Raw genomic sequence first — 23,978 nt, 5'->3', positions numbered from 1 at the left:
TTCCATGATATTCCAAGGATGCGCCTGAGGCAGCGCAAGTGGAAGACGTTCAGCCTCTTTTCCTGGCGGGCATACAGGGTCCAAGTCTTGCTGCCATAAAGGAGGGTGCTGAGGATGCAGGTTCTGTACACCCTTCTATAAATGGTTGATTTAGTCATGGGTGGATCAGAAAGACTTCTTCAGATCATGCTCCAAACTTGCGCCAGTCCCGTCCACCTGATCAGCGCTTATGCTCCAACCCTGTACACCACACCAGAAGTAAAAGATAAGTTCTATGACGTGCTTAGTGCTGCTGTAGCGCAAATACCTGCTCGTGAACAACTGTACATCTTGGGTGACTTCAATGCAAGAGTTGGAGCTGATTGGGCCTAAGGTGCGGGAAGTCCTCATCAGAGACATGCTGTTCGCAGATGATGCTGCTGTAGTGTCACACAGAAGACCAGCTTCAAAAACTGCTGGATCAGTTCTCCAAAGTGTGCAAGGACTTTGGGCTTACCATCAGCCTAAAGAAGACAAACGTACTCGGTCAGGATGTTGCTGAATCCCCATCAATCAGCATTGACAACTATACGTTAGAGGTCGTCCAAGAGTTCGTTTACTTCGGGTCCACCATCACTGACACCCTGTCGTTGGACACTGAGCTAAATAGGAGGATCGGAAAAGCAGCCACAACTCTGTCCAGACTCAGCAAGAGAGTGTGGAATAACAACAAGCTGTACACTGACACTTAAAGGGTAACAGCCTAGCTTTGTGGGATACATACCGGACACTTACAGAGGCTAGTAAATTCGATTTAAAGACATGGCGCTTCAACACTGGAATTTGTTTGAGATTTTACATTCAAACATGATGCTACACACTCCTGGTTCAGACAATATTACGATATCACTATTATTTCAATATTAGTGCTCCCTAAATCAAGCTAATGTTGTTTACAATGACGACAGTCACTTGGTCCAATCGAGCTAACTGCCTTAAATTTGAATTTTCTCATAGTGTAGACGCAACCTCTCTCCCTCTGATTAAAAGGGTGTCCCTGATTTGCTTCTCATGAGCAGTCACCTACATGTTGCCCCTTGCTCCAGGCTTGTAACTAAGTCACAACAGCTCCCATGACAAATGAATAAGACTGTCCTTTTTGCATCGCAAGACGCAGGTGATCCTTATGCTGCGTGACGTGTTGGGGAAAGCTACAACAGAGACAAAGGCGGTGGTGGCAATGTCCATGTTAGTCACTGTCACCCTTGCAACTTCACAGTTCCAAGCTCTACTGGAAACTTTAACACATACGAAAGTTCCCCTCAGTAACCACACTGGTGCCATCAATGAACTATTTACTCGGTTAAGACACCTGGGCTATGCCTTTGCAAAGGATGACACCCTTGCAATTTATAGTATGAATCAGCCCTGTGGGCAGCAGAATGAGGAGAAGCAGCACAAAGATTATGACTACATACAGCTTAACCCAGGCCTGCATACACACCTCCTCCTGGGTACTGCATTATGAGCAATGAAGCCACTGCTCCAAAATGTATCACGTCCAAATGATGATGACAGAGCTGCCGCAGTTGTTGCTTTTTTTTTTCTACTGTCTCATCATCATCTCTGATGGTTGATTAGTGTCACACTACAGCAGTAAAATGAAGCACATTTAAATAAAAAATGAATCTGACAACACCCACATACATTTTGAACTAAACATATACATATATTTTTACTGTTTTCAATTTCAACATCTTGCACTCCGAAATCACAGAACCCATAGTTGTTCGGAGCGGTGTCAGTAGGGCATTTTGGGAGAATGCAGTGCAGCGAAAGGTGTAACTTTCATGCCATTTTAGAGAAGGGTTTTACTGTCACCAAATGAAAGCAAATAGGCTTTTACCACATCTGTGTACTTCCATCTACTATAAACAAGTGCAACATAATAACAGGAATGGAAGACAGCAGTTGTATAGTAATCTTCTTCCTCTCTGATTTTTTTCTTGTTGATTTAACCAAAGCTGCTGCCTCTCTCATATAACTGCTTTTATCTGCTAATATCTGCTTTTGAGAGTCTCAGGGAAACAGCTCAATAATCCCAGACTATGTCTTTTAGCCAAGAAAGATTGTAGTGATTACTCCATTGTGACATAGAGTGAAATGCTGTCTCCATTGAAGTCAATGGCAAAGCTTCTTTTCAGTTCAGTGGAGCCAAGATTGTACCCCCTGCATTTAAGGAGAGTTCAATGAGAAGTGCTCTGGAAGATGTCTCACATATTTGCCACTTTAACACTGCCTTGCTTGTGGACCACTTTCAACATGAAGGGAGGTAGTTTCAAAAGCAGTCAGCATTGCCTTGGACTTCAGTGTGAGCAGAATTAGGTTAAAGGCAGCACTAATGAAAACTCCCTGGAATCAAGCTAGGCCAGTAGTGAGGAACGTCTGGTGCCACAGATGCATGTGTTTCATCAGGGTTAGCCATCAGGGTGGCCTTGCCCATACCACATCTCATAGTGCCCATTGAACAAGAATGGCCAACCATGGCCACTGCAAGCTGCAGGGCTCCATGCCTGTGCAGGCTCAGGCAAACAAAGCATCTGATAATTGGCTGGTGCTAACCCGGATGAGCAGCCACTGGCTGTTCACCACTCCTGCATTATACCTTACTAAACCTAAAATCTCACCTACCCGTCCACTGCTAACTTAAGTTTCAATATGTTTGTTTGACATTTGACTGTTTAAAAATCAGATGTGATTCTAAAGCAGCAATACAAATTCTAGCAAATGTAACATGGATGCTCAGAATGATCCCTCTGTCCCTTGATGTGAATTGTGATTCAAAGACTTAGCACTAGGATGCAGCACTTATCGAAATAATAACACTATTCAATATTTATGACGCTTTGGTGTCTCTAAATACAGGAAATCACTTGAACTACTTGTCACAAGCAGAAAGTTGCTAAATTAATGAGAATGGAAAATATTAGGGGAGGATAAGTGGTGAGGGGATCTCAAAAGAAGTCTGGATAATTATCCTATTAGAAGTACCTGATTCTTGAGTGTTCAAAAGTGTAGGACACAATTATTCTCCTTGATCTGAAGGCGGCCCCAAGATAAGGCAAAGGGAAGTGCAGAGAGCTTTTTCCTGAGGTCAAGCTTTTGGTAATTCATACATGCAGTCAGCTTTTGTCAACTAAATAGTGGATGTGAATACACTGAAATGCTCCTCCTGCCAGTGCAAGTTCCTAAATGTACTCTCTAAACACCTTGAGGAGCTTTTAGCCATGTAATTAGAGCAACACAGCATCAGTGAAAATACCTTACTTGGTCATTGCTCTAATTGGCTTCTAGGTGGTATTCTGTAATGTCCATGATGACCACTCTGATGTGTGAAGTCTTTGTCCCTGAAGGTCACATACACACACGTGTGTGTGCTTGCACATGCACACACACCATTTAAAAGAGAAAAGAAAAAGAAGTAATTGGAGATACACATCTCCTAAAGCCAGAAGGGGACTTAGAAGGTCATCTAGTCCAGTCCCCTACCCTCTTACCAGGACCAAGCCTGACACCTATTCACCCCAATCCCTAAATGGCTTCTTCAAGGACTGAACTTACAACCCTCAAGTCAACAGGCCCATTCTCAACTGCCTGAGCTACCTCTGCCCACAACTGAGTGTTTTTGTATTTCTTTTTCCTGTTTGTTAAACATTTCCAGTTCTCACAGCATCTAACCAGCTGATTACTCAGCAGATGTGCTTCCATGTGGAGCACACTGGAGCTGTTGGATCTACTGAGCATACAGGGCAAGGAAATTGTGCGCTCAGAACCTTGCTGCAGCCATAGGAATTTTGATACCTGTGGGCATGCAGGAGAAGGGGTGTGAAGAGACACACAGCAGTAACATGCTAAAGTCAAGGAACTGAGGCAGGTGTACTGGAAGGCAAGGGAGACAAACCATGACTTTCAGTTTGGTGAAGCAACAAGGACATGGGACTTCTATAAGGAGCTACATGCTGTCCTTGGTAACAACCTCACCTTCAGCCCCATGGATACTTCTGGGAATTGGACACATTGACCAAAGGGTTAAACCTTGATGTGCAATTGGTGAACAAGGAAGATGGAACTGGAGAAGGATGTGGAGCACTCAGCAGGGGTGTCCAGCTGTGAAACAAGTCAGGGCAATTTTTTTTACTCTGGAGATGTCTACCTTGTCCCAGCACTCCGGCTCTGGAATTCAGGATGCAGGAGAGCGGAGCACTGGCTTTGTTACTAAACAGTGAGAGGAGATTTAACTCCCATATCCTTTGTTGTGTGATAGAGGAGGAGTAAGGGACAGAATCTAACAACAGAGCTTAGGCAGCTAGGCAGTGGGGGCCTGGAAGAAAAGTTTGCTTACATACACTAGGATGTCCAGGGAATCACCATAGAGATCTCAAGGAAACTTTCACATTGTTATTCTGCAATCCTCTACCAAAGGTTGTTTGGGCGAGCTGCCTTATTTCTTCCCCAACTCCAACCACAGCAATTATTTCCGCAGAGTGGCATACAGGCAAGCAGCATACAGAGCCAGTCTGAAACTACATGCATACCAGAGATGGTCCCTTGCATCCTGGGTTACCCTTAGGGGTGAAATATCAAGTTCAATTATCTTAGACTGTGGGAAAGGGTACCAATATTCAGAATATGCTCCTACCAGCTTATAGTAATCACCTTTGCAAACCACGCTTCTCCTCTTCTGATTTTTCCCGCAAGCCCATGAACTCACCATAACTAAGACTTGTAGTGACCTGTGTGCTGGCCAAGGGATGGTGAAAAAGAAGGGTGTATAACTTCTGTGAGTCACAACTGTGAAAGCAATAACAACACTGTTTCCATTTATTGTTTCTTTGACATCTGTAGACTTCGACTTCTGTACTCTTGAGAACACCTTCCTCCACACTAGCAAAGAGAACCACCGATAGATAAAGTGGCAACCCAGGAGGGTAAGAACGATATTTTTGCAATGTGCTGTAGTCAACAGATGCAAGACAAAATGAAACAAGAATGTGGAGGGAGACAAGTAATGAAAGACTGTGTTGGCATACCCAGGAAAGAGCGCTGAGGATGAAGATCCTGGGGGATCAGATAAAGATTTTGAAGTCCCTCATTAGACTGCAGTCAGAGGTAACCTGTACCCAGCTCCCTCTCCAACCACTACAGAAATCTTGTCCATGACCTACCTACATTTGCCATGTTTTTCCCATTACTCATAGTATCCTATGTACCACATGCCTGGGGGTTCATTTTCCAAGGAAAGATAGAGTTACATCCAGGTGTGAGAATCCTAAAAATAAGACTGGTCCTCATTTTCATGTCCTCAGGTTATTCAAAAGTTTGGGTTTTATCCCGTTATTAAATTAGAGCATTTGAAATAAAATGAGCCTTTATTTGTGGCATGCATAAATTACTGAGTGGTAACACTGGATTCCTGTTTCTACAGGTAGAAATATTTACTACTTGTAATTAATGTTCATGAAATAAGCTCTCCAGGTATAATTCAAGGTAATAAGAAGCCATTACCTGGCCAATTTACCACACACAGGCACATGACTAGAAGTTATTTGCAAAATGGTAAGTCAAAGCGTCCATGATTCAAATAGCCTCTTACAGTGCCCCTCTAATTAACCTTGTGTCTGACTGTTCAAAATCAGCAGCCAGCTAACCAGACTCAAAAACCCCTGAAGAAACTACTTCCCCTTTGGTTCACAATACAGATTGAACATCTCCAATCTGGAACTCTCTTGTCCAGCAAACTCTGTAATCTGGTATGATTTTTGTTAGCTGAGCGACCACTTATCATGGGCATGGACAAGTTTCCTGTGGTCCCATAAAGTTTCTTTATGACAATCAGTCCTTATTCAAAGTGTTCTGTGCTGTTATTTAGCTGTAATTGTAATTTAGCTCAATGTCTTCTAAGAGCTCGGTAAGGAGTGGAAATATTGGTAATATGTTATAAAATATTAATCGCTTCAGCTGTGTCTACAAGTAAGCACCCTATCAAATGAGGGCATTCAAAAGTGTGGCTTTCGAGAGATAGCAACCACACATAAAAATTGGATCGAACCACTGAGCTGCCCTTTCAAAAGACTACTTCAAAAAGAAGTGTCCACATGGCTCCAGGCGCTCTTTTGAAAGAAGGGAGCTGGAAACGCAGCGGATGGGGTCACATGGCTGACAAGCCCTTCCAGGGCTGCAGCCAGCTGCTCCCTTAAAGGGCGCCTGCCCAACACCACCAACTTGCATGAGCTAAGTGCTGCCCAGCTGCCTCCAGCCAAGCAGAGCTCAGCATGCACCAGCATGGAGTCCCAGCTGCTGCTCCTGGCTGAGGACACATTGCTCTTGGAGACTGTGCTGGCATGCTGGCCATCCCCCATGTACGTGGGAGGCTGAACAGCCCTCCTGGGGCCATGGAGCCCCCAGCTTGGGACCCCGATGTTTCCCTCTCCAGGTGCCCCATTGCCTCTGGCAATACCCCAGAAACACCAACTGGTGGGACCACCTGGTGCTGGAGGAGTGGGATGATGCCTGATAGAGCCAGACCTCCCACATGAGCAGGCAGACATTTCACAAGCTCTGCCAGTGGCTCTCCTCCACACTCAAGCATCAGGACACCTGCATGCAGCCTGCTCTCTCCCCCCAAGAATCGGGTTGCCATAGCCATATGTAAGCTGGCCACTGGAATCCTACCACTCTGTGGGATATCAGTTCATCTTGGTCAAGGCCACTGTTGAGACCTTACTTATGGAGGTAAGCCATGCTCGGGTTACATACCCTCTACAGGGAGTGGGGAGGGGTTCCAGAGCAAGGGACATCCTCGGTGGCAAGGGGTGAGGAGGAGGCTGAAGGGTGTGGAGCAGGCAGGGAGGGGGCCAAGGGGCAGGGGGCCAGGAACAAGACAGAAGTAGAATGCAGGCAACTCAGTGGTTCAATCCTGCTACACTCTCACAAGAGAATATGTCCTACCAGGATGGGCTCTGCATCAGGGAGGCCCTCCGGCAGAACTTCACTGACAAGACCCAGTGACCCCTCTAAGCCACAACCATCCTCCCCCCACAGCCACATCTCACCATCCCTCCCTGAAGAGCATGGCACATGGAGTGTTTGTCAAAGAAAACATTTACTACCCACTACCGAAACTGCTAACTGAATGAACAAAAACCTGTCTAGGAGGGACAGGGGGTGAACAATGTGCCTTTGGGAGGATAGGAGGCACCTCAACCTGGAGGGGGGATGGGAGGGATCAGTCCAGGGTTGGGTTGGAAGGCTGTGAGCCCAGTCAGCCCCAGGATGCCCTTCCTCCCCAGGTCAGGGGTCCTTGGCAAGGCTGGGATAGGGTGGGGAGCACTGGGAGGTATGGCCATGGGAGGGGTTCAGCAGGGGACTCAGCAGTTGGCTTGGCAGGGGGACAGCAAATGTCTCAGCAGGGATCCTTGGCAGGGGGCTCAGCAGGGAGGGTGGCAGGGGAGCAAGGATGTGGGCCACATTGGCTGCAAGTTCCTGCAGGATGATGTTAATGTCCTGTAGGTAGTCCATGAGCCTGTCCCGGGCCACCCTCCTCCATGCCATGTCAGCCTCAGTGAGGTGAAGGTGCCGTTCGGCCATCTCGACCTGGCTGTGGTTGGCTATGCCATCCTCTGTCTGCTGAGGAGGTCTCTGGCCATGCTCCTGACATTGTGCTGCATGAGAGGATGCCTGGGCATTCTCCACCACTGCTGGGGGGCTGTGCTGGCCGTTGGTTGGTGCAGTTGTATGGAAAGAAGGATGATGTGTCAGTACTGTATTATGGCCCTTGGGGCAATGACTGTGTAGCCACATCCCTCCCACTCAGGGCACTATCCCTCCTCCCAGGGGCAACATGTCCTATCCAACAAGTCTTATCCAAAGGCATGGCAGCCATGGGGCATCACAGGTGGGTAAGGTGATCCCAGCCCATGTGGAAAAGTTCCCGGGACCACAGGTCATATGCATGGCCAGCTGGCAGGTGCGTTGCCCCCACCTCAAAGGTCAGGGTTTGTGCCCCACCATGTACTTACCAGAGGGTCCCTCAATGAGGTTCAGTGATACCTGTCTCCCAGTTGCCTGGCTGGATGACCAGGAGGGCACATCAATCATGAGGTCCCCCTCCTCGCTCAACTACTCTGCAGTAGGGTCAGGCTCTGGCTCCATGATCCTGTCTGCTCATCTGTCTTCAGCTTGTCTGCAGGCATATCAAGGATGGGGGGAAGCTGTCCCAGGGCCTCAGGATGTCCTGTAGCTCCTTGTAGTAGGGACAAATGGATGGACCTGTTCCAGGGCAGCTGGCATTGTCCCAGGCCTGGGCATAGCCCTACCAGAGCTCCTTCACCTTCCGCAGTACACTCTGGTTGCCTATGGGTGAAGAGGCCCTGGGCCAGGCATGTGAAAGCTGAGGCATTGTGACACTTGACACCCATTTCCCTGAGGACTTCCTCCTCCTTCCAGAGGCCAAGGAGGTCTCTCAGCTCCTGGTTGTTCCAGGAGTGTGCCCTTTTTTTTCTCATTTCCAGTCCCCTGTGATCCCTGTGAGGGCCCTGAGTGGGGGGCTCTGGGGCTCCTATGGGAGGTGGCCATTGTTTTTCTTTTTCTTTTGGAATGTGGGTGAGAGGACATGTTACAGTGCCGTGCAAGCATACTCTCAGCTTCCCACCACGGGGTTTCTGGGCCTGTATCGCTTTAAGGTCATACAGCCCTGCAGCTGCAGGCCAGAGCATCCATGAGCTCCAGCTGCTGGCACCATGGCAGATTCCTCTTTTGAAAGAGTGGGCTGTGGATCATCTACACGTGTATTATTTTGAAAGAATATTTTGAAAGGGGATGCCCTTCCTGATACGGGATCGCGGTTGGGATTTTGAAGTCTGCACCGTGTTCCTTCCATTTCCTTATGAAAGCTTCACATGCAGGCACTCCCTGCTTTCTTTCATAAGAGGGCTGGAAATTTTGACGTTTCTTGCACATGTACACCCAGCTTTGCTGTCCGGCAAATTCCCTTGTCTGGCACCAGTCAGGTCCTAAGAGTGCCAAACAAGAGAGGTTCAACCTGTATTATGGAGAATACATAAGAACATAAGAGTTGCCACAATGGTTATACATTGATACAGCTAGCCAAGTAGTTCGTCTTCCAACAGTGGTCAATGCCAAGTCATCCAGAAGGAATGAAGTGAACAGGTAATAACCAAGTGATCCTTCCTTGTCATCCATTCTCAGCTTCTTACAAACAGAGGTTAGAGACACCATCACTGCATATCCTTCCTAATAGTCATTGATGAACCTATCATACAAGAATTTATCTACTTCTTACTAGAACCCTGTTATAGTTTACATTATGTTCTGCCAGGCACTTCTATGGGTTGATTGTGCATGATATGAAAAAGTACTTCCTTTTTTTTGTTTTAAATATGCTGCCTATTAATTTAATTTGGTGACCCCCTACTTCTCATATTATTAGATGAAGAAAGCAATACTTCTTTACCTATTTTTTTCCCAGACAGACCATGATCATACAGACCTCTCTCATCAAAGCTAAATGCTGGGTCTACACGAGCCCCTTCCTTTCAAAAGGGGCACGGTAATAAGTGGGTTCGAAAGATGCTAATGAGGCCCTGCAATGAATATGCAGTGCCTCATTAGCATAATGGCAGCTGCGGCAATTCGAAAGTGAGGCTTTTCGAATTGCACGCTGCCTGTGGAGACAGGACCTTCCAAAAGGACCCCCCCAGTTTTCGAAAGCCCTTCTTCCTATCTGGTGATTGGAAGAAGGGCTTTCACTAACTGGGGGTGGGTGTCCTTTTGGAAGGTCCTATCTCCACGGGCGGCGTGTGATTTGAAAAGCCTTACTTTTGAATCACTACGGCCACCATTATGCTAATGAGGCACTGAATATTCATTGAGGTGCCTCATTAGAATCTTTCAAACCCGCTCATTAACATGCTCCTTTCCAAAGGAAGGGGCTCATGTAGACACAGGGAAAGAGTCCTGGTCTTTTTAATCTTGCCTCATATGGCCCTTCCATACCCCTGATCATGTTTGCTGTACTTTTCTGAACCTGTTGCAACTCCAGTATATATTTTGAGATGTGGTGACCACGTCTACAAGCAGTATTCTAAGTGAAGGCCTATCATGGTTTTATATGGAGGCAATATAATATTTCCTATCTTAATATTTATCCCTGTCTAAATGACTCCCAGCATTCTGTTTGTTTGTTTGTTTGTTTGTTTGCTCTGACAGCCACTGTGCACTGAGCAGATGTTTTCAAAGAACTATCCATAATGACTCCAAGATCTCTCTCCTGAGCGGTAATGCTAATTTAGACCCCATCATTTTATGTGTATAGTTTTAAACAAAACTGTACTGGGGTCTCTTAGCTTCTCTTATCTGATGTCCAATTGCTTTATGATATGCTTTTCAATATGATGTGCATTTTATTATGAATTTTGCATACATTGGGAAAATGAATTGAAACTTACAAATTGTGTGTCTTCCTTTGAGCCAGGATGTGTGATCCCCAGATTTCCTGAATACTCCCACACCCTGCTCTGGATAATGCACTAAAAATAACAGGGTAACTGAGATAGGACAGACTAGCTGCCTGTGCACAAACCTACCTTGGCCCAGTGGATACAGAATCAGAAGGCTATCCTGAGACATCTCCTGTACTACCCCAGTTGTTCTGATGTCACTAGCTGAAGCAGAACTAACATGGTTACATTCACGCAAGCTGGGAGTCACACCTCCCTGCTCAAATATAGCTATTACCCCAGTGTTTCATCCTATAGGTCAGCTTGCCTCCCTTTCACATGACCAGTCCTACAACCTTTATTTCAGTAGAACTATGTGGATGAACAATGGTGAAAGAACTCGTGCACATTATATTCACTGAAATGTATTAACAACTTGATTTAGAGGACTCTCTTTTGTTTCTGAAAATTAAAAAAAATATCATGTATATATTGTTTTGCTACTTCTCTGTTATGGACAACATTGCTGTACATTTAGCAGCTTAGATTTGAGGACCAATACTATTCCGCTGAAGTCATTTTTAATTTTCTCCTTTGATTTCCATGGATGTTGTATCAAGCTTTCAATGATGTATGCTCTGCTAAATGCAATTATTGTCTCATAGCTTCCCCCGAAGAGCTAAAAACTTTCATATTTGTAACTTGTCTGAATTCCCTCCTGTTGTATTTACATGTGGATTTTGAATCATATCTGAGAAGGTGCTGCATGATTAAATGGAAGATCAAAATATTCTCTCCTGAATGCAGTTTTAAAATACTATTTTTGCTTCATTTCTGAAGTGCCAGTGTGATGTATCTCTCATGTAAAGCTACTCAGTGCACTGACAAAATTGAGATACTTTTAGTATGCTTTCTACTTTATTTTGTGTTGCCTGTGTACTTTTTGCTTCCATGTTTTCTATAGGCAGTAGACTCATGCGATGACAATGAGATATCTAACTTTCAGTGAAATATAGTGATGGTTTAAAACTATTCGGTGGTAGAAAAATAGCTGTTCAGACATGTCAGTATGCTTCTTGCCAAAATAACTGTTTAAAGCAACTTTTCAAAAATATTCAGCTTTTACAGTGCCTACCTCAGAGGCTGAGAAAGTCAGCTGCATATAAAATGCTTCTCAGCTCCTAGAAAGAAAATTGCTCTAAAATGTATTCAATGTCTTATTTGTTTGATGGACTTGATAATATCTTTGGGCTATGCAAAAATAGCTTTTTCACAATTTTTCATCCCCATTGGTATTTTGAGTATATTTTCTGTAGTGTTTCAAAGGTGAGACAGGCAAATAATAATTTTGCCCAAATGTTTTGTTGGTGCACTTTGCTATTATCAGAATTCAGTCTAGTGTGACCTCAGATGTTCATCATGAGTACGAAGTGTACCATCCTGTGATATCTGATGTTTTACTTGGCCTTATGATGTTTCAGATGAGAGACACTTATGTGTTGGTAGGGTTGTCATTCAGAAACCAAGTGAAATAATAGTCCCCAAGGACACTCAGTGAGCCAGTTAGAATGTGTTGTGTCCTCAAATCCTTCTAACTACATGGCAATAAAAATCATCTGCATGAATTATTCTTTGCACATTGGGAAATTCAGCTGGTTGTGTAGGCATTAATCAACAAGGGTGCTAGTGTTGATCCTTGCAGATCATCCATCTTGACAAAGAACATGGATTCTAGAGCAGGGGAGAGATGACTTCAGTCAGCTTGACGTTTCTTAAAATTCTTGCTAGTTTCAGTTGGAGTGCATGATGATTGTGAGTGTCATAAGCAGACAAGAGGTCAATAAACATAGCCTGTGACATTCAAAGGGTACATCAAGAAATTTAAAATACTGAACTCCAGGAATTGTGCTCTCCAAAATCCGGTTAATGAAAAATAGGGAGCAGAATCTAAAACACTCTGAGCAGCCAATATAATCCCGGGATGCTCAGCTATGAAGTACTCTTCCCTGTACGGTCACATTTGAGCCATAACTACAAAATCGATACTGAACTCAATCAGTCCAGTAGGGTCAACACAAGGTTTTGAAATCAGCTCCAACACTGTCCTTATCCTACCTGGCAGGGATTTCCCTGCCATAAAAGAGGGAAAATATCTTTAATAAGAAGAGGAGACAGAACAAGATGCTCATAGCATAGCTACACTTAACCATTCTAGATGCTGAAATCTAGAAAGAGTGTTTCTTCTGAAAATCTCTTATCACATAGTACTACGGTGGAAGCCATACAGTAAAAAAAAAACAAAAAAAAGTAAGAGGAAAAGGCAAATGACCCCAAAGAAACTTACTTCTGCAGAACAACTACCTCCAGGTACTGACTGAGTAAAAACACTGTGGTACTTCACATAGAAGGAGAGTGGCAAAGACTGGTTATAACATAACATAACAAAGTGGAAGCTGATGAATGAATCCAAATATGAATGTGGGGAGCTTATACAAGCCTTTGCCCCATGCAGTGCCTCATCAGTTTCCTGTACCTCAAAGGGACTATTTGAGATAAGTGACAACACAAAGTTCTGGCTGTGGTTTTGGAGTAATGAGTTATGCTGGTGATTTGCAATTTCTTTGTTTAATCTGGGTGTACTATTAGCAGAACGGTGAAAAAATGTGTCGGGTGGGGAGTTGTAATGCACACAGTTGGAGTGCACCAAACAAATTTTGCTCATGGAGGTGGTGAAAGACTAATATATTAACTAATTGAATTATACAAGACCTGTTTCCTTCATGTTATACAGTGCTTTATTCTGCAACAAATCATCCTAAAATGATTTGCATTTCCTTTGTATTTACCAAATAAATATGCAACAATTAATAATTGCCAACTGCATGAAAATACTTAGGGCTAGAACATGCTTGGGGTTAGTATATGTGGACACCTAGGGAGGGCAAAGGTGACTGCTGTGGACTGTGGGCAAGGGACAAGTAGAAAGGCAGTCATTATAGTCATAGTAGCAGGGACTGTTCCCAGGAGGATTAAGGGGGATTTAGGACCATTTCTTCCCTGTTTAATTGGCTAGGTGTGCTGGGAGAGTGGGCTGTAGATGATGCAGTATGAATAGTGCTGTTTCATGCTACAGAGTTGCAGGAAGAAGTGTGTATCCTGATATATGATGCACGTTTCTCAGAGGAGTGGCTCTGCTTCTCCTGAGGTTGGAGTAACTCAGCACCGCTTCCAGTGTTATGAGGTAAATAACTAAAAATGACAAAACACCACTTAGACTGCAGGGAGGAAGCTGGGTTACTCATTCAAAGTGGTATACAGATAACACAGGAAGAAGAAAAGGCAAAAACTGAACAGGCAAGAACTCTATGCTTTTCACACAGCCTTATTGACATGTCTTGCCCCAGACTTGTAATAGTTAAGCTCAGCTCTTGAGAAAAATGTACTATAATTACAGCAAAGCAAGTGATGTTGGCAGCGTCTTAGCCTGAGACTTCAAAATTCACCCTCAGTAGGATTCAAACAAAGCTTTGTTACAAATCTTCAGAGATGCAAGGTAACAGCATACGGTGACATCAGCCCCAGAACAGGGGGAAAGAAATAGTGGCAAACTCCTTTTCCTTTACCATTTATTATATCACATCATAAAGATTACATTAAATAATTGCTCTGAAGCATCAAAATGTTGGTTCTTACACACAGTACCAAGGAATAGCTTCACAGAAGAATATTCAGAGTCAGCATCATATCTCCTACCTTCTACATGCCTTTCCGCCTTGTGGAATTCATGTCCCTGTGTGAAGTGGCCAGACTCCCTATAAAAAACGTAAGAAATTATGGTACCTAAGAAGGAGATCCACAAAACCCAGCAGACTTAGCTAGGAGCTTTCTAAATTAGCCCACAGGAAATACTGGAGAGGCCTGAGTCCCATCTATTAAGAGGACTCTGCTCAGGATTCATAGTTTTCTAAGTTTTTGCAAAGGAGGACTTAGGCAGCGCCTAACTTGAGGAGTCAGTACTGGCACATCTCTCCCACTTATGAGCTGTGATTAGAACAGCCCTAGTACATGAGAGATCTGACATAATTTATCTGTTTGGCTGATATGGAGAACAGATTTAAACTTGTTTTTCACCCCCTACAGTGCTTTAAACACTGGCATTGGACTACAGGGCATTCTGATGGGGGGGATCTCTGTCTGTCCTGCTGAAGCAGTTCTATTGTGTAAAAGTGAATTGTATTACTTGGGTCAGAGAATGACCACCCAGCCCAGTGTTTACAGCATTCACCTGGGTGATCCCAGTTAAAGCCCTACACTTCTCCTGTTAATTATTAACAGTGAAACAATTGCAACAGGAGAGATTACCCTCTACACACACACACACACACACACAGAGCACAATCATATAGAACCATGTCTAGGATGTTTTTGTGGAAGGCTCACTTTAAAATTTCTTTTCCACACCAGGAGTAAATGCACCCAGAACTCACATTACCTAGATGAGTTCTCCAACCATTGGCTAAAAATTTGAAAAGGAGCTTGAAGTTCAATCTTGTTTAATGTAGGGCATGATCTGAAAGGTGGATTCTTGAAATGGCTATGGGATTCATCCCCACTGGCCAAGGACATGAGAGAAGAACGCTGACTTCCCCTGTACTCCTGGTGGGTGGAGTTTGGTTAGGTACAATCTGGGCCTTACATTAGAAATGAACAATCTTTGACTTCCATACAATTCTAAGACCGCTTGTGTTTTCTTTTCTCCCTCTGTCCCTCTCTCTGTCCCAATCTCTCTCTAGCTGTGTCTACATGTGCACGCTACTTCGAAGTAGCGGCACTAACTTCGAAATAGCGCCCATCGCGGCTACACGCGTCGGGCGCTATTTCGAAGTTAACTTCGACGTTAGGCGGCGAGACGTTGAAGTCGCTAACCCCATGAGGAGATAGGAATAGCGCCCTACTTCGACGTTCAACGTCGAAGTATGGACAGTGTAGACGATCTGCGTCCCTCAACGTCGAAATTGCCGGGTCCTCCATGGCGGCCATCAGCTGGGGGGTTGAGAGACGCTCTCTCCAGCCCCTCACCTCACTGGTGGCCGCGTGGAGCGGCCCCTTAAAGGTCCCCTCCCCCGCCCTGACTCTGCAGGAAGCTGAGGCAACGTGCAGGCTGCAGCCTGCACACGCGGCGAGCCTGCACAGCCATCAGCCACCCACCCAGCGGCGATGGCTAGCCAGGAGCCCCCCCAGCGCCCCCAGGGCCCACCCCCCAAGGGGAGCCAGGGCAGCCAGTCTGGAAAGCGGCAGCGGGGCCCCTCCTGGACGGAGGCCGAGCTGCGGGACCTGCTGGGGCTCTGGAGCGAGGAGGAGGTGCTCCAGGTAATGGGGAGCAAGAGGCGGAATGCAGATGCGTTCGCTTGGCTGGCCGATGGCCTGGCTGCCCGGGGTCACCCTGCCCGCACTCCGGATCATGTGAGGAGTAAGGTCAAGGAGCTGTGGCAGGGTTACTCCCAGGCCCGGGATGCGGCCAGCCGATCTGGGGCCGCCCCCGTCACTTGCCCCTTTTACAGGGAGCTCAGGGACATCCTGGGCTCCCGGCACACCTCCTCCCCTCCGGCCACCCTTGACACCTTGGCTGACGAGCCCCAGCAGGCCCTGCAGACGGAGTCCGCCCCGGAGGCAAGCCCCTCACCCCGGGGGTCCCTCCCGGAGGCCATCCCCGGGACATCGCGGCAGGAGGAGGAGGAGGAGGAGGAGGGGGGCTCCTCCTCCACAGAATCCAGCCTGCAGATCCTCCTCCTGCCATCCCGGAGCAGCAGCAGGGCCTCCGACCCCCGGGGATCTCCAGACCGTGGGAGCGGACCTACAGGTAGGTACCCCTCTCTGGTGGACACCCCAGGGCTGGAGGGGCGGGGGGAACAGAGATGTGTCCAGGGCCCCCCACATGCTCACATGGCCATGGCCCCAAGGACAGCAGGGCCATGGCCCTCACAGCACTGCAGACATCAGCCCCTGCCCCCCGCCACCCTGCATGACAGTGCCATGCCCCATCCCCGGGCCAGGGGGGAGCGGAACCTCGAGGGGCCCCCGGGCGGAGGGGGTGGGACACCCCGCAGCAGCAGCAGCATGTGATGGAGTGGGGGGAGTGCCAAAGGGAGACTCAGGCTACATATGAGCCACAAGAGCCGAAGAGCTCCCAGGGCCAAAGGAGGATCCTGGCGCTACAGCTGGCAGGTGACACCTCTGCCCTGAACAAACAGGAGGGAGGAGCCGAGCTGGCTTGGAATTGGGGGGCGAGGGCGGGGGCCACAGGTAGAGGCTAGGGGAAGGGAGAGCTGCTAGGCAGCCAGCCAGAGGAGGGGGAAAGCTGCATCCGAGAGGGGCCCCCCTTGGGGTCTTCTCCCCACGACGGGTTGGAAGGACTGTCTCTTCCGACAGCTGGTGCTGTCACTCCTGCCAGAAACTGGCCATCTGTGGGCAAAGAAAGCTCTCCTGCTGTCAGACCCTGCGCGGTGAAGTGAGAGTCGCTCCCACCAGGGGACGGGGTGCAGGGCAGGGGGACCCCTGAACCCCATCCATCACAGCAGCATGTCCCGGGGACGGGGATGGGGAACCTGCAGCACAGGGCGGGGGGGACAGAGGCCATGGCTTGGGGACCACACTAACGCCTGTCTCCATTCTTCTTTCCCCCCTCCTCTCCTGTGTCCTGCACCTGCACCTGCACCATCTGAAGGACCGGAAGAGAGCGCCGGCGAGGTCTCAGTTGTCCCGGAGAGCCCTCCGGGACCATCGCTCCAGGGCTGCCCCTCGGCCGAGGAACGACCGGCCCCGCGGAGGGCTAGACGGCGGACCCCGCGCCTACTACCGGCGACGGCGACGGACCCCCAGCTGCTGGCCATCCTCTGCCGGCAGCTGGAGGTCTCGGAGCAGCACCTCCAGCTGCAGGAGCGGGCGCTGGCCTGGCGCCAGGAGGCATGGGGGGCCTATATGCAGACATTTAACCGGCTTGTCGACTACCTGGCCCCCCATGCCGCACAGGCCGAGCCATCGCCCGCCCTGCCCGCTCCTTCAGCCCCACCACCAGCTGCTCCGGCCGTTGCCGGGCTGTCCGCCGTCGCCCCACCACCCACCTGCGAGGGCCAGAGCGCCGAGGGACCCCTGGAGCCACCTAAGACTCACCGGCACCGATACCTTCCGGTCCAGCCCGCTCCCACCCAGCCGTGGACCAGACTGCAGGCACGGCAGGGCTCCCAGCCAGGCACGCCCAGTGCTGGTCTATAGGGGCGAGGGGCCCGGGACGTGGCCCCCCCCCCTTGTTGTATATAGTTGGACTCTTTTGTTTTGGTGCCCCCGTTTGCCCCGTCCCCCCATGTAAATAGTTCTCCCCGTTCTCCTCCCTGGTTTCCTTTTTTGATGGCGCACAGTTGTTTGCTTTGTTGTATTGTTTTATTTGTGCACATATTGCTTTTGTGGAATGTTTGTCCCTACTTTTTGGTTTGTGTTTGACATATATTTATTGACCCAAAAAAAAAAAAGTTTCTGAAAGACAAAACAAAAGTTTACATTCAGCCACAAGTTCGTGCTGTCATTTGTCCAGGACAAGTGGGGGGGGGGGTGGTGCTCCATGGTGTGGGCGTTGGGGCAGGAGTGTGGGGGAGGAAGGGGCGGGCAGTAGGGGGCCTGGGAAGAGTTCACCCCGCGGTCTGTTGGTCGAAGTGGGCCCGCAGGGCCTCCCGGACCCGGGTCCCCTCTGGGTCCACCTGCCGACTGGGGGCAGCAGGTGGCTGCACGTGTGCCCTGCCGGCCTCCACGGCCCAGCCCTGCAGAAAGGTCTCCCCCTTGCTCTCCACAAGGTTGTGCAGGGCGCAGCAGGCACCCACAATCTGGGGGATGTTGTTGGGGCCCGCATCCAGGCGGGTCAGGAGACATCGCCAGCGTCCCTTAAGGTGGCCAAATGAGCGCTCCACCACCTGGCACTCACGGTTCAGGCGCTCGTTGAAGCGCTCCTGGCTAGCGGAGAGATGGCCCGTGTAGGGGTGCATGAGCCACGGCCGGAGGGGGTATGCCGCATCTGCGATGACACAGAAGGGCATGGTGGTGTCCCCCAGAGGGATCTCCCGCTGGGGGATGTAGGTCCCCACCTCCAGCCGACAGCACAGGCCCGAGTTCCGAAAATCCCGGGCATCGTGGGTGCTGCCAGGCCAGCCCACGTATATGTCCTGGAAACGTCCCCGGCTGTCCACCAAGGCCTGGAGGACGACAGAATGGTAGCCCTTCCAATTGAGGTATCGTCCTCCACTGTGCTGCGGGGCGCGGATGGGGATGTGAGTCCCATCCAGAGCCCCGAAGCAGTTGGGGAAGCCCAGGGTGCCAAAGGCGGCGACAGTGGCATGTGGGTCCCCCAGCCTCACGAGCCTGTGCAGGAGCATGGCGTTGATGGCACATACGACCTGCAGAGAAAGCACATGGGACAGACCCAATGAGGGGTGAGCAGGGTGTGCGTGGCCCTGCCCTGCCCTGGCCCCCCTGCCCTGGCCTGCCCTGCCCTGGCCCCCCTGCTCTGCCCTGGCCCCCCTGCCCTGCCCTGGCCTGCCCTGGCCCCCCTGCCCTGGCCTGCTCTGCCCTGGCCCCCCTGCCCTGCCCTGGCCCCCCTGCCCTGGCCCCCCTGCCCTGGCCCCCCTGGCCTGCCCTGGCCCCCCTGCCCTGCCCTGCCCTGCCCTGGCCCCCCTGCCCTGCCCTGGCCCCCCTGCCCTGCCCTGGCCTCCCCCTGTGGGTTCTCTTACCTCCATGAAGACAGCCCCGATGGTGGCCTTTCCGACACCAAACTGCTGCCCCACGGATTGGTAGCTGTCCAGAGTGGCCAGCTTCCAGACAACGATGCCGACCCGTTTCTCCACAGGGAGGGCACGCCGCATGGCATTGTCCCGGTGCCTGAGTGCGGGGGTGAGCCACTGGCACAGCTCCAGGAATGTCTGCCGGGTCATCCTGAAGTTCCTGAGCCAGTGGTCGTCGTCCCACTCCCCAAGCACCAGCCGCTCCCACCAGTCGGTGCTGGTGGGGTAGCTCCACAGCCGCCGGCGTGTGAGGCGGGGGGTGGAGCGGGGTGCTGCAGGGGTAGGGGTTGAGCCCTGCTGCCCTGGGGGCATCTCCTCCCCTGGGGCAAGGAGGTACTCAGCTGCCTCCCACATGGCATGGGCCAGAGCAAGCCCTGCTCCTGCCGGGAGGGCTGGGTGGACCTCTAGCTGCTGCTGCTGCTGCTGCTGCTGCTGCTGCTGCTGGGGGTCCATGACTGCAGTGCCCGGGGTCTGTGTGCCTATGGCTCCTCAGACTGCGCGCTGTGCAGGCTGAGTGTATGTGGGAGGGGCCCTTTAAGGGAGCCGCTAGCTGTTGCCCCAGAAGCGCTAGTCCGCCCGTTGACCCTGTCTGCAGCTGTGCCTGGCATCCCTATTTCGATGTGTGCTACTTTGACGTGTAGACGTTCCCTCGCTGCGCCTATTTCGATGTCGGGCTGAGCAACGTCGAAGTTGAACATCGATGTTGCCGGCCCTGGAGGACGTGTAGACGTTATTCATCGAAATAGCCTATTTCGATGTCGCAACATCGAAATAAGCTATTTCGATGTAGGCTTCATGTGTAGACGTAGCCTCTCTCTCTTTTTTCTTTTTTGACATATCAGGCAGTTCAGTATATATTCTCAGTGGATTCTAATTCTGATGTTTATTTAAGTGTTCGCACCGTGTCATTTGATATTATCCAAACCATTGTGATTTTAGAAGAACGGGTATGACTAAAACGCATTTTAAACCCTCAGAAAATCCTGAAGATAAAACACTTTCTTTGACATAATCCTCATAAAACCCAGTCAGCCATTCTGATATTTATACCACAACTCATTTCACATATAACAATAAAATGTGAACACATTTAGCCCTTGAAACCCACCTATGACTCCTCAGATAGGACTACTGACATATGCAAATTGATCAGTTAGTCCCCACAAAATCACAAATTAGAATGAGCAACATTAGGTATATTCTGTATGTACTCTGCCCCTTCTACTCACCCCTTCTATTTACTCCTTGGGTTTCCTGTTATGTTCATGTCACCACAGTCCCTTACAAGACTCCTCTGAGAGCAGATTCCTTTGTCTCTGTCCTTTTGATTGAGATATTTGATTATTGCTAAGATACAAAGTACTTGTTGGGGGGTCAGATTCTACATTAATTTATACTACATACCACCCCATATAACCGCAGAGTAGGATGAGGTATAAATCCATATGCAATGCAGTCCTAATTTTCCCCCAGGTAATAAAACTTTTATAGGAAATGCATTTTTCTTTATTCTTATGTCTAGTTCCTTTGCCTTTTTTTTGTACACTTTATCCCAAGAGGACTTCAGTGACCTGTGACCAGATGCAAAAGTTATAGCAGCAGTCACACATGTCATCCTCAATTACTCACTCCATGAATATGTATCTGCTGTTTAATTTTCATTAAAATTCTGCCTACGCCAATGTATTTTTCTGAATGAATGACCCTTACCTTTCCAGACTGATTGTTCAGATATTCTCCTTGAAACATATTACTGCAAATAACAGTTAGCATTGAGCACAACAGAGTATCTGAATACACCTTTTCCTTTGTTTTTCGTGACCATCAAAACAGGAATTAAGAAACCAAAGCCCCTAGAAATCGTGTCCCATACCAGCCATCAATATTATATTCTGATGGCAATAATTCCACTTCATTTCATTCATCCAAAGGATGTTACTGAAGTTAAGCTGTTGCTGTTAATGAATGACCTATAGAAAAGTTTCCAAGGGATATCTCTAAATATGTGGCATCATCTCATCATTAAAAGAGGGTATCTCTAAACGAAATGGATAATGGGTTAATTCCGAATCCCTCCAACTGTAGGCCATTGGGGCTTTCTGACTTATTTATTCCTCCTTTGTATATGCTCTTATTTTTAAGTGTGGCTTCTTTAGGTTAAAATTGCCGGGCGGGGGGGGCGCGGGGCAGGACCACCTTTTTTTCTTGAGTTTGTATAGTACCTAGCACAATGGGGTCCCAGTCTGTGTCTACAGATGTAACTGTAATTCAAAGAAATCTAATATTTAACCATTGATTAGCCCTGACTGAATTAAATTGGTTGAAAAGGACACCTTTAGCTAAAATGGTGGAAATCTGTGTAGAGAAGGCATAGGACGAGGACTTCCAACTAACAAAACCAAACCTCCAAAATACTGTATTTTGTAGCAAAACAGGTGACTGCATGAAAACAAGACTATGCTATTTAAGTGCATCTCCCTATGTAGGATAATTTACCAACAAAACAACCCTACTCAATATAACAGAGACTGAGGACAATAGTCTCCTTTGAACTTGATGGGCAATGAGAAGTAGACACTGAAGCACATTAAGCTCACGTCTGCACTACAGAGTTAAGTTGATTTAAATTTTATTAACAGTTATAAGTTGCTTTAATAACATCAGTGGAGCACATCAAAACAATGTCCCTGTGCCAGTTGTGTGCGTCCACGGTTATTGCAATCTCATTGCAGAGAGAGTGTTGCGTTGTGAGCAGCTATCTGGTAGTGAAGCTTGTTACTCTCTGCTCCTGAGAATTCTAGGAATCGATCATGATGCATCCTGGAAATGAGCTCACCATCCCGTGATGGAGTTCTTTCTGTCCCATCATTTCACAGGCATTTTCAATGGTCCTTGTAAACTCTGTGCTAAATCTGTCAGACAATATTTTGATCTTAGGTGCTGACTATTCTGGTGGTGAGTGTTATGAACACTATGCAGCTGGTCTACAGTATTTTGTGAATGAGAAACAGTGTGACTCAATGATGGAAACCAGGCATGCATATGATCCCGTAGAAATAATTCTAGAATGCTGCTGACCTTCATGGCCAAGCTTGCCGTGGTGGATCATTGGTACTTGGCTAGGGACATACTCAAAGAATGATGGAATCACAGTGATACATGTTTGGAATGAAAAGCAGTGACTGCACTACTTTCAGATACACAAAGCCAGCTTCTTGAAACTGTCTGCAGACCTCACCCATGCCCAGCAGCACAAGAAAACCAGAATGAGAGCTGCTTTCACAGTAGAAATGAGATTGGCGATTGTTGTGTATAATTCCAGATTACTGCCAGTCAGTTGTGAATTAGTTTGGAGTTCGAGAATGCATTGTGGTGGTTGGAATGATTTAAGTGTGTAGGATCATTAATTGCCTTCAGCTGCAAATGTCTGTGACTTGGTAAAATACAGGAAATATGTGATGGCTTGGTATCAGTGCGAATCCTTAACTATGGTAGGGTGATTACTGGCACAAACATTTCTATTTTGTCACCAAATCATCTTGCAACAGAGCACATCAACTGAAAGGGCAAATTCTTCATGGTCTTGCAGGGCCTTTTCACTATCAAAGCAGGTTGGTCAGGAAAAGTTCATGACGCACACTCATTCTGAATACTGTCTTGTACAGAAAACTTCATGCTGGGACTTTTTTTGCAGACCAGAACATTATAATGGGGGATGTGCAAATGCCCATAGTGAGCCTTGTAGACCCTTGCTCCTGCCACTCAGAAAGCCTTACACTAGGAAACTACACCGCAGCAAATAGAATTACAAAAACAGGTTTAGCAGGTTCTGAATGACCATTAAATATGCCATTAGACATCAATGAGGACAATTTTCTTGATAGACCTTGCATTCTGCTGTACTCTTCGGACTCAAAAAGAATTATAGAAATTCTTGAGGTACATCAGAAGCAGGAAGCCTGCTGAACTAACGGTGGGGCCACTGGATGACCTAGATACTAAAGAATCACAAAAGAAATACAGGGCCATGGCAGAGAAGTTACATAATTTTTTAATATCAATCTTCATGACTGAGTGAGTGCATGACACATCATCTTGCACCCGACCCATACTTTTTAGTTGACAAATCTGAGGAACTGTGCAAGACTGAGGTGTCATTAGGGGAGGTTTTTGAAAACAATCAAAAAACTGAACAGTAATAACTTACCAGAGCCAGATGGTATTCATCCAAGAGTTCTGAAAGGACTCAAATGTGAAATTGCAAAACTACTAACTGTGATTTGTAACCAATCCTTTACATCATCTTCTTTATCAAACAGCTGGAGGATAGCTAAGATGACACCACTTTCTAAAAAGGGCTCCAGAGTGATCCTGGCAATTACAGACTCATAAGTCTGACATGAATAACAAACACACTGTTTGAAACTATAGTAAAGAACAGAATTATCAGACACATAGAATCATAGAATCATAGAACACTAGGACCGGAAGGGGCCTCGAGAGGCCATCGAGTTCAGTCCCCTGCCTCGACGGCAGGACCGACCACTATCTACACCATCCCTGATAGACATCTATCTAAACTGTTCTTAAATATCTCCAGTGAGGGAGATTCCACAACCTCCCTTGGCAACTTATTCCAGTACTTGACCACCCTGAC

At 47.9% G+C, this 23,978-nt stretch overlaps 1 long non-coding RNA gene across 1 annotated transcript in view; it reads right to left on the bottom strand.

Annotated features, from left to right (window-relative positions):
• The window catches only part of LOC142005700 (uncharacterized), a 109,422-nt gene that overhangs the window by 28,009 nt on the left and 57,435 nt on the right, over nucleotides 1–23,978 (bottom strand). The window contains exon 2 of the long non-coding RNA XR_012643109.1: nucleotides 14,250–14,308. This is a non-coding gene — a long non-coding RNA (uncharacterized LOC142005700). The remainder of the gene's footprint in view (nucleotides 1–14,249; nucleotides 14,309–23,978) is intronic.

The sequence above is a fragment of the Carettochelys insculpta genome, chromosome 1 (assembly GCF_033958435.1).
Source record: "Carettochelys insculpta isolate YL-2023 chromosome 1, ASM3395843v1, whole genome shotgun sequence".
Taxonomy (NCBI): domain Eukaryota; kingdom Metazoa; phylum Chordata; order Testudines; family Carettochelyidae; genus Carettochelys; species Carettochelys insculpta.
This window is presented reverse-complemented; position numbering and strand designations above follow the sequence as displayed.